Genomic DNA, 10774 nt, shown 5'->3' with positions numbered 1-10774 from the left:
GGGTGGTGAGCAATTGTATTGTGCATCACTGGTGTTTGTTTTGGTTTTTCATTTTTCCTTTTTCCCTTTCCCTTCATAGTTTTATATTCTCTCTCCTTGCTATTTCCTGTATCGTTATTATTAGTAGTAGCAGGTTTGTATTATACCTTAGTTACTGGACTGTTCTTTTCTCAACCCATGGGATTTACATTCTTTCAATTCTCCTCCACACCCCTCCAGGAGCAGAGGGGAAAAAGGGAGGGGAGTGAGTGAGTGGCTGCGTGGTTCTGAGTTACCAGCTGGGCTTAAACCACGACATAAGGTGTGCCTGCAGCCCTCTCTTCTCCATGCTGAACAACCCTAACTCTTTCAGCCTGTTTGCATGGGAGTGGTGGTCCAGGCCTTGGAGCATCTTCAATGGTCTCCTCTGGACTCACTTCAGCAGGTTCATGTCCTGCTTATGTTGTTGCCCCCAGAGCTGGATGCAGTACTGCAGGTGTGGTCTCACAAGAGCAGAGCAGAGGGACAGAATCACCTCCCACAACCTGCTGATCACACTCCTTTTGATGCAGCCCAGAACATGGTTGGTTTCTGGGCTGTGAGCACACATGGTTGGCTCATGGTGAGCTTCTTGTCAATCAAGTCCTTTTCCTCAGGGCTGCTCTCAAACCGTTCTGCACCCAGCCTGTATTTGTGTTTGGGATTGTCCTGACCCAAGTGCAGGACCTTGCATTTGGCTTTGTTGAACTTCATACGGTTGGCATCGGCCCACCTCACAAGCGTGTCCAGGTCCCTCTGGATGGCATCCCTTCCCTCCAGCATGTCAACCAAATCGCATAACTTAGTGTCATCAGCAAACTTGCTGAGGGCACATCAATCCCACTGTCCATGTCACCGACAAAAATGCTGAACAGGATCGGTCCCAACACTGACCTCTGAGGGACACCACTCGTTACTGGTCTCCAGTTGGACATTGAGCTGTTGATCACAACTCTGCATGTGGCCATCCAGCCAATTCCTTATCTGCTGGTGGTCCATCTGCTTAATCCATGTCTTCCCAGTTTGGAGACAAGGACGTTGTGCAGGACAGTGTCAGATACCTTGCACAAGTTCACACGGGCATCCTTACAACATTTCAGAATTGCACGCAGCCTGTGATGTGATTTTCAGAAGTGCAGCACTCCTGCAGCTATTGCTTCTCAGGAGGCTGCACGGCATTTCAAGTTCAGGTGCTCACTTACAGTCCACAACACAATCCCCATTGCAGCCACCCTCTTTCCCATTCTAAGTATGATTACCGTTTGAAAATGCATGTGCTTTTGTTGTTTATTTGCATAGAGTGAGCTCTTTTTAAAGTGTGTGTAATGTTTTGAACTGAATTCATCAGAAATTAAGGATATTAAATAGTAACTTTTTAATATTTTAAATTGGTTCTGTGCTTTCATTACTATTACAGTAACTTTTGTTGCCCAGTCAAAAGCATAAATATCTTAAAGTTCCACTTTTAATTGAGTTTCATGGAGTTTTTCAATTGTTTTTATCACACTACCTTTTTCTTATTGTTTTGTGGCCATAGTAATACTTGTTCAGAGAAGATTTATATTCCACAAAGTCTGTTGTGAATTTCTTTTGCAAATTTGCACAGTTTCTAGGAAGATTCTTGACAGTCTTCTTTCTTTTTTTTTTTTACCCCCAACAAAAAAAAAAAAAAAAAAAAAAAAGAGCAAAACACACAGCCAGCCAAAGCACAAAACTTCAGCAACTCTTAACAATACTCCATTCCTGGCAGTGTTCAAGGCCAGGTTGGACAAAGTCTTGGGTCTAGTGTGAGGTGTCCCTGCCCATGGCAGGCAGATTCGAACTAGATGATCTTAAGGACCTTTCCAACCCAAAACATTCTATGATTCTATGATTTTATAACTGGGCAGATTCTTTTTTCATGGCGTTTGTCACAGATATTTCCAATTTTCTCTTAAAATATTTGAATTTCGATCGTTGTGTCATAAAAAATTTGCTGGGAAATGCCAATCCCACCAGCTTTGGATACACAGAAAATACAACTTAAAATCAACAAAGAGCAAGTCTCCCAATTACTAAAACTAAATAGATCTCCCCCCGATAATGAGAAAGAAACACTGTGGAGCCAGAGGGAAGAGCAGCTGAAATCTGGCAGTGAAAACTGGAAGGGAGTAAAACCAGAACAGCAAAGTTAGCCCAGTATGTCAGGAGATCACTTTGTGGTAGGAAGGGAACAGTTCAGAAAGCTATGAATATTGCATAGAAATTTGATTTGCTTCCATCAGTCATCATTACAGCAGGTACAATCCTATACGTCACTGGGGCCTATGAGTTGAGATGGCAACTTTTGTGCTCTGTCCATAGCTTGCGGTGCTGCACGACTGTGCCTGGCACTGCGAGGTCCTGATAAGCTATGCTGAACCACATCTGCCTTCACAGGCGACACCAGGAGAGTGGGCATTCGTTGTGTTTGGTAGAGCTTTACCCCAAGCACCGCCTCCCCCGTCATGCCCCTTCCCTGGGCAACCATGGCTCTATTCAAGCTATTTCAATGGTCCTGTGATAAAAAAAAATTTCTCTCACCCACAATTAGGTATTCACAGGCACCAATGTCTGTTTGGCTGTGAACACATCTGCTCTCCATCCTGGTGGTGGCTTCCAACAAAAAAAATCAGTCTGTTGCTGTAAGCAGAGAGATTGGCTCCTGTCAATCTTACCACTGGTTAATGTGTTCATAGATGGACAAATGTGAATTCATTGAAAAAACAGCATATCTAGTGGATTGCAATCCTTTCCTCCCACCAGCAAGCAGGTGGGTTGGCAGTGTATTCCCAAGACCTTTTCCACCAGTGCCAGGTCATGAGACTGCTACCAGGCTGGAAAAACTTAGGGGGGAAATCAAGTGTGGAAGAAAGAGGCAAAAAACTGCTCATGGGGTGTTTCCTGGTGACTAGAGAGCTGACCACAGACTCGCAGAACGGTTTGGGTTGGAAGGGACCTCAAAGATCATCCAGTTCCAACTCTCTGCCATGGGCAGGGACACCTCACACTCATCCAGTGATCCAGGAAGAAGAAGCTGCACCTAGCCATGCAGGAGGGAGGTGTTCTCAGAACAAACTTCTGGTGTGTGCAAAAGAGAGCACGTCTCCTTACATAGCATTTGTGTAGAAACTGTCCTGCTTTAGGGGGTCTATCAGGCAGTTACTGAGGGAGGCTTAGGGAGTCTCTGGGCAGGTTAACACATGTTTGTAGCCATGGAAATTTTGTGCATGTGGGAAGTGGCCCTATTTTAACAAAAATCAGTTTCAAAAAGCAATTTAATTTAGTGAAAAACCCCAACAGGGGTTCTTTGATAGCAGGTTAATCTTGAGATATCAATTTAGCTGAAATGAACTCCCAGACTAAGCAAGACATGTTATGGGTTAGATGCAGAAGTTATGGAAGAAGCTGGAGGTCAGGCAATAAGATTATGTCAACCCCTGTGGGTCTCCAAAAACTATCCATGGTGTTTAAACCAGATTCTGGAGCGCTCAGATGGGATTTCAAACCTCTGAAAACATCACTTCTGAAAACACTATACTGAGTGGGATGCACGCTTGCAGAGAGGCCAGGGAAAACATTGGCCTCTTGACAGGGCAAGGAACCGGAGGGCAGCTGGGAGCCCGAGCAGTCTGTCTGTCCCACCACCTCAGCATACCATCCAGCAAAGGCTGTGTCTCTGGAAAGCCCCTCTCTCCAAAACTAAGCTGTGCTTTCCAGCCCCAAAACCTCACCTACCAAATCATTGCTTTCGAAAAGCCAAAACGCTGGAGTTATGTCAATGTGAAAGTAAAAATCTAACAATCATTTGTTCCCCTGCCTTTTGGACATTGATCAAAAGCTCTCTGGCAAGAACTGAAACACTATTTGTTCGAGTGTCTGCAACTCCTTGCTACCTGCCTTTGCCCTCTAGTTTGCCTGTGGAGGAAGCTTGCCAGGCGTTTGGCTTGGGAGAGGGCAGCGGAAAGCTGAGACTGTGAAACAAAACTTTCCAGAGGGTACCTAGAAACTGCTTGTTTTATTTCGCAAATGCATTGAAAAGAAATGTTTCAGTTGCACTGAAAAGAAACATTTTGGGGTTTTTTTTATTCTTAAGTGGCTTTTCATTCTGAAGTGTTTTATTTCGTATTGCACCTTACTGAAAAGAGAAAATCTGTTTCGTTGTAACAAAATGTTCTAAATGGTTGATTTGAAATTAATTGCTTTTTATCTTGTTTTCTAAAGGAAACTTTGATGCTTTGGGCTTACTATTCATTTTGCTGTGAAAACAAGTACCAATATTGTGCAGCTTTCCCAGGCAAAGAAATATTGAATTTCAACCAGATCTTGTTAAAAATCACAAGAATATGAATTGCAGAGTTTTGCCTGTATCTTTACAAACAATGATTTTTTTATTCTGTTTTTCCTGGAGTTAACAAAGATTTGTGAGCTAGGGGAAGAGGCTGGGGAAGAGTCTAATTTGTTGCTTCTTAATGGTACAGATGTAAAACATTATCTGCATCCTTATTTACAGCTAATAGCAAGATAACATGCCCGAGAGACAAATCATAGGCTCTTTGAAGTGCTTGTTAGCTCAGAAACACAGCATCCCACAGCATTCAGCAAATAACAAAGGCTTGCAAAGGCATTGTTAAGTTTATTGTTAGAGAGTAAAGATGATGTGAATGGTCACAGGACTATAAATAATATAATTTCATGAAAGGCCACTGAGAGGAAAAATTGAAACCGGCACCTTTGGGGCCCGACCACAGAAGCAAACAGGGGTGAAGCCATGCGAGTGTGATGGAGGAGGGTCCTGGGCCAGCTGTGCTGAAAACTGGTGGGAGGGTAATCAACCGCTCCAGTGACTCTCTAAAAGGAAAAATATGGTCTGAAATCACACTTGTTTGCCTTCAGTGCTTGTTCCCAGGCTTTTACCAGGGTTGCAGCTTCCTTGGGGAATATTTCTTTGTTGCTGAAGCATGTGCTGGAGATAAATGATATGCCAGGCACGGCTGAGGTGGGTCGGTGCCCAAGATCAGGTGGCACAGCTTTGGCAGGGCTGAAGGCTTTCAGCTTTGATAAGGGAAAAAATCAGGAATTTTCTACATTTCCTGCTGAGACCAGTCTCCGTTTGCCTGACTAGAGGGCTTCCCTCTTGCGTTGTCTTGTGGCAGAGCAGGTCTGTTCTCTGTTAGAACCCCCTTGCTGATAACTCAGGAACATGCACCTCTCCCAGCATTTCATGCAGCACTTCTCTCTGGCCCTGTAATGATATATATAGCATGGTAAATCCCAAGAAACAGTCATATCCTCATCTTTTTCCAGGGTTATTTGAAGACTTCCGTTGTGAGCAGCCTGAGAAATTGCCTTGAACAACATTTTGGCAAAAGTCCGTTTTGCCATAAACAACAGAGAAATAAGCCAATTGTAGGGTCGTGGGTGAAGGCTGCACTGTCCCTTGTAGCTGCTCTCTTGGGGCAGGTTTGCTCTATCAGAAGAATGGTTGCATTGGAATAAACTGTTACTGTGCCAGACTTACCACCCCTGAGGGAGTTACTGTATAATTTGTTACGAAAAGAGCATTTGATTGGGGGAATATACAGATGGTCAAACCTACTTTACCCTCATTAAGAGCTGAAGTGAAGGTTAAGCGAGAGGATGAGCTTTTAAGGATGCAGTCAGATGGGACATAACTGATGGGAAATAACTTTTCTGGTAACAGGAAAACTACCACCATTGCACAAAAATGTCCTTTAAAACAAGTTTAATGAGACTTTTTCCAGCTACTGGCATGGGCAGTGAACAAACTGTTCTCCTGGCCTTGGGACTATGGGAGCCACTCCTCTCCCAAGCTTCATCTGAATTTTAAAACGAGTTTATTCTCCTGGATATTATCATATTTTCCTTTGGTTTTTTATTGTACCGGATGTTCTGGGGATGATTCCAGAACCTGATTAAAAGACAAAGCCCTGCACACAGAGCATCCTTGCCCCAAGCCCTAGCCCCAGCAGGTCCCTGCTTGCAGGCTCAGCTGCCCCAGGGGCAGCTCACATCAGTACCCATGGCCCTGACACCGCACACATGCCTCATTTTGTAATCAGAAATAATTTTTTTCACCTGTCCAAATATAATCCATGGGGAGCAGTGCACGTCTCCGCTACCGAAACCAGATCTTGCCCTGCCAGCACTTCACATGCTCCGTCAGCTCTAGCGTTGTCCAGAATACTAAGCTGCAAACTTTATGTATGCTTTTTGGCTATTTAAAAAGCTCTGAGACTCTGAAAGCTGAAGATTTGCCTGCTGCCTCACTCTTCCCTCATTTCAAATGGCTCCAACAGCAAGCCACAGGATTTTCAGGCACTATGGCTCTTAACATGATGTGCAGTCCCTTTTCTAGGACTGGTAGCAAGGCAGTGACCTGGGCAAAGAGATTTTAAATTTATCCTTAACCACAGCATATCTAGCCCCATGCCTCTTAGTATCACTGCAACATGTTTGACTGCAATGTTCTCTCCCTTTGTCTTACACTCATGCAGATGCACACATGCTGTGGATCCTGATCATCTGTGGAAGAGAAGGTACAAAACCCCCCTTATCTCTTGTTTCAAGAAAAAAATTGATTTTTTTTTTTTCTCTACACAGGTGAAAAATAAATATTCTGTTTGTACATGACTGAGAGGGAAGGAAAACTGTGAGGAAATGGCGTGGGAGAGCCAACTCTGCCTGTGCTTTCTGGAGATGGTTCTCCGCTGCAAAGATTTCTTGTTTACTGGGATTAGCAAATATCTCTGCTATTTTACTTTGAACCACTCAAATAGAAGTAAGACCCTCTGCTTTGAATAATATCTCTGCAACAGCTCCATAATGATTAAAGATCTTCATCGCCTTTAAGGCAAGGGCACCTTCCACTAGACCAGGCTGCTCAGAGCCCCATCCGACCTGGCCTTGAACGCTTTCTGAGTATTTTATGATAGCCTTCAGAAATGCCCCACGCAAGCCAGAGTTCAGCACTCAGCTTCTCACGGGGAAGATGCAAAATCTCTGCAAAACAGGCTGAAGTGCCTCCTCTTTTCAAACAGCTCTGCACAGCCTTGATGAGACTTTGAGATGGGCTTTCACAGCATGCTGCAACTGTCACACCAGCAGCAGCATTGCACAGCGCTTCCCAGCTCTCCTGTCCACTGTCACTTGCTCTGCCCCGAGGGCAGCGGCATGTCCTGCACACATGGCAAACAAGTGCCCCCTGGCTTCTGGCAGGTCTGCTGCAGCCAAAAAGCCGTTTTATGACAGGATGCCCGCCACCTGCCTTCCTCTGGCCTTTGCCTCCAAGCCCATGCCCCTGGAGGTCTGCAAGCACACGTTTAAATCTGATTAGATTTGGATTTATGGTTAAACTAAACATGCACTTGTAGAGATCACCCGAAAAGGATTCCATCTAAATCGATAGCCATGAGTAGTGACTTCTGCAGGGTGGGCCTATTGGACCCCCTACTGGTCCCCAGGACCAGCAGTGCCATGATGGGATGCGTGGGGCTGTTCGCCTGTGACCCATCTGCTGCATTCGGCTTTCATTTGCTGCTCCCTGGTCCCTCTACCCCTTTTTAGCTGTGCTGCGAAAGTAATCTGCCACACAATTAAAATCCCCATAGAAACAAGCTCTCAAGTTGATACCTACTCAGAGGGATTGTTTTGCAAAGGGTCAGGCAGGTTGTTAGGTAGAGACATGCAGAAGCGGTGATTTGGATAATTAATTACTAGAGGCCACTAGTGGGGAGTGACCTCTCCTGCTTTTGAAGTGAAGTTATCAGTGATTGTTACCCTTTCTCAGTTTCTCTGTGATAATACACATTACCTTCATTTTTTGTCCATGTGAACATACGGATTTTTCTTTCAGATTGGATGAATTTTACAACTCCACACCCGAACTGGTCTGCAACGTGTTCTTTGCAACTGTTGCCCCACTGATGTACTGAGAATGACTTTCCTACACGACTGAGGGAAAGTACTTTGGAAATTATAAATGGGATTTTGCAAGGCAGTGTTTTGTTTTATATTGATCTGCAGCCTCTTCTCCTTACTGCAGCAGTTAACATGTCCTAAAAATGCTGAATTGCTCTTAATGAGAACATGGATATGCTGTTGCAGACTAATTCCACCATCCTTCAGTTTTATAGCTACTGGATTTATGCAGTTAGCTTTCTTTCTTTTTTTTAGTTTTCCGGGCTGTAGGTTGCCTGAAAAAGAATCTGAAAATGTCGGTATTAATCGATACAGCAGCACAGAATCAGCAAATATGAGCCTGTAAGCCTGAAGCAGAAGAGAATATCATCAATACCATAAGCATCTTCTTGTGTAAGCCAAAGCTTCAGTAGCAGGTCCGTCGCACAGAGCAGAGAAGTGTTTCTGTGCCACTTCAGTCCCTATCTCAGCCCTGCCCTTTGCTCCGAAGACATCCCAAGCCATCCTCAGTCAGGGCAGTCAGACCCAGTGGTATAGCCCTGTGCCCTACCACTGTTTAAGCATGTCCCATATGATAAGCATCTAAGATCTGGGAAGAACCATGTCCAAGCCTGGCATCATCCCCCTTACCTCAGCCGGCATTGCAGCCAGGAGCATGCCCAGGGCTTGGGCCAGCCAGCTCCTGGCTCTTCGCCAAGATGCATCCACTTCATAGGACGGCATTTTGTTCATTTTCAAACACAGGCATCCATGTGATCTCCAAGTCGAAATAAAATGAAGAACAGAGAGAAGAACATACCATGCACCTGGCAGGAGGCGCATGAGTAGCAGTGCATTATAAACAGGTCAGCAAACCAGACATGCTGATCTCAGCAGTAGCTCTGTAACGCCATTCCCCAGCACCATCTCTGCCCACACCATCCACTGCAGCCATGTTTTGGCTGAGAGCACAAAGACTGATCACTGCCCCTCTGCAGCCATCCGGCCAGGCGCTGCACACACGAGCTCCGCTCCTCTGGCTTTGCTTCGCCCACAGGCACAGCTCAGCTAATGCGCAGAAACATGCTTCTGCCCTCTCTTCTTCAGCTGAGAAAGAGACCAGGCAAGCAGGAAGACTAATGAAAATCGAGCAGTCTTCCTTGGTCAAAGGGAGCTACTCCTTTACTGTTAGGAGGGTGCCAAAAGGAGGAAAGCACAGGTGATGGATTTTATAGAAGCAAATGCAAGATGGAACTAGACAGAAATGACTGGTAGCAAGAGTGCCCTATTATAGCCTTAAAGTTTGTATTTTTAGGGATGTCCATTGGACAAGACAGCTTTGCTTGCTATAGGCTCGCACTGCTTGCTTCACTCTTGGACAGATCTGAGAGAAAGTGTTAATTCCTCATGGAGCTGGATTTTCCAAAGGGGTGGTGGAAGCACTATTTTGCAGGGTATGGGCATCAGATCCAATTTATAGTCTTTATTGACTAACCAGCCAAAGAGATGAGATTAAATTTGTCGTAGAATTAATGTATGCTTTCTGTAGGTGGTGCCAATGTGCTGCTTCTGTGGTTTGCCTTTATATTTTGAGGTTAACATATTAAATTTGCCATCCAAGTTGCTTTTGCCCAATTTATGCAAACTAATTCTCCTCCTGGCTGCAGTTTTTGTGCTTCTTGTAACATGTTTTCCCTGCATTTAAAAATTTTTCCAATTTCCTTTTCTACCTATGTATTATGCACTTTCCAGCTGACAGAACAAAAGGGAATGTTCAGGAACTCATCCAAAAAATAAAAGTAATTGACATAGGCACCAACAAGTTGGGCAATCCAGTCTTGAAAGGTAAAGTCCCACTCTGTGCCATGCTGAGGTGCCAGAGCACCACACTGCTTGACCTGCCAGTTATACAGGTGCCTTCACGTTTCTGTTCTGCATTTGCCCTGAAACACCTGGCTTAATGCAGATAGATACCCACGTGTAGGGAACCCAGAAAAGAGGTGAACTGAGTTGCTTTCATGGTTTAAAGCCCATGTCAATAAAACGAAAGCCATTCTTCACAGGATAATTCAGACCTTGCCACTGCTGGGTGAATGACTTTTACACATTAGATGATGGTCTCCTGCTCCTTCTTTACTTCTCTATTCACAGCGTCGTAGCCCTTGCAATCCTGTCTGTAAAATAAGCTGTTTCCCCTGAAAGCAGCTCTCTTACCCAGCTCACCTCATAGTGTGGCAGACTAGCTGCTTTCCTGCAACAAGTGAGATGAGCTTTGGATCTTTCTCAACAGAGTTAAGAACTGAACGTTCACACATGCTCTCCTTGTTAAGTTAATACATGGACAGAAGCAGTGTTGCCATGTTTTAAAGGAGCTATGGCTGTGCCACTTCTGTGTTGAAAACTGCACAAATGTACCTACTTGGTGAGAGCCTTCAGCAGTCAGCTGGAGGGACACCAGCTTGTGAATATTATACAAGCACATGTTTGAGACAAACGTAATGACTTGCACAGCACCAAAAGCAGCAGTTCTCACCCTGTGCAACAGCAGTGCTGGCAATGCCAAAAGCATTGCAGCAGCTGCAGTCTAAGCATCTATCACAGCTTTACACAAATTTAACAGTTTTTCTCTTTATTGCATGCTCAGGGGGCAGTTTAAGAGAATGGAAATAGAAATTCTAGTTTTAGACCCTACTGCTCCCACAAATAAGTAATGTTCTACTTGCTTTTGCATGCCATTACAATAATAAAATACAATAAATAAAATCAAAGTACCATGGGAGGCAGATGGAGAAGCCATTGGCCTTGAAGGCAAGCATTT

The sequence above is a fragment of the Strigops habroptila genome, chromosome Z (genome assembly GCF_004027225.2).
Source record: "Strigops habroptila isolate Jane chromosome Z, bStrHab1.2.pri, whole genome shotgun sequence".
Lineage (NCBI taxonomy): Eukaryota > Metazoa > Chordata > Aves > Psittaciformes > Psittacidae > Strigops > Strigops habroptila.
Note: the sequence above shows the minus strand (reverse complement) of the source record.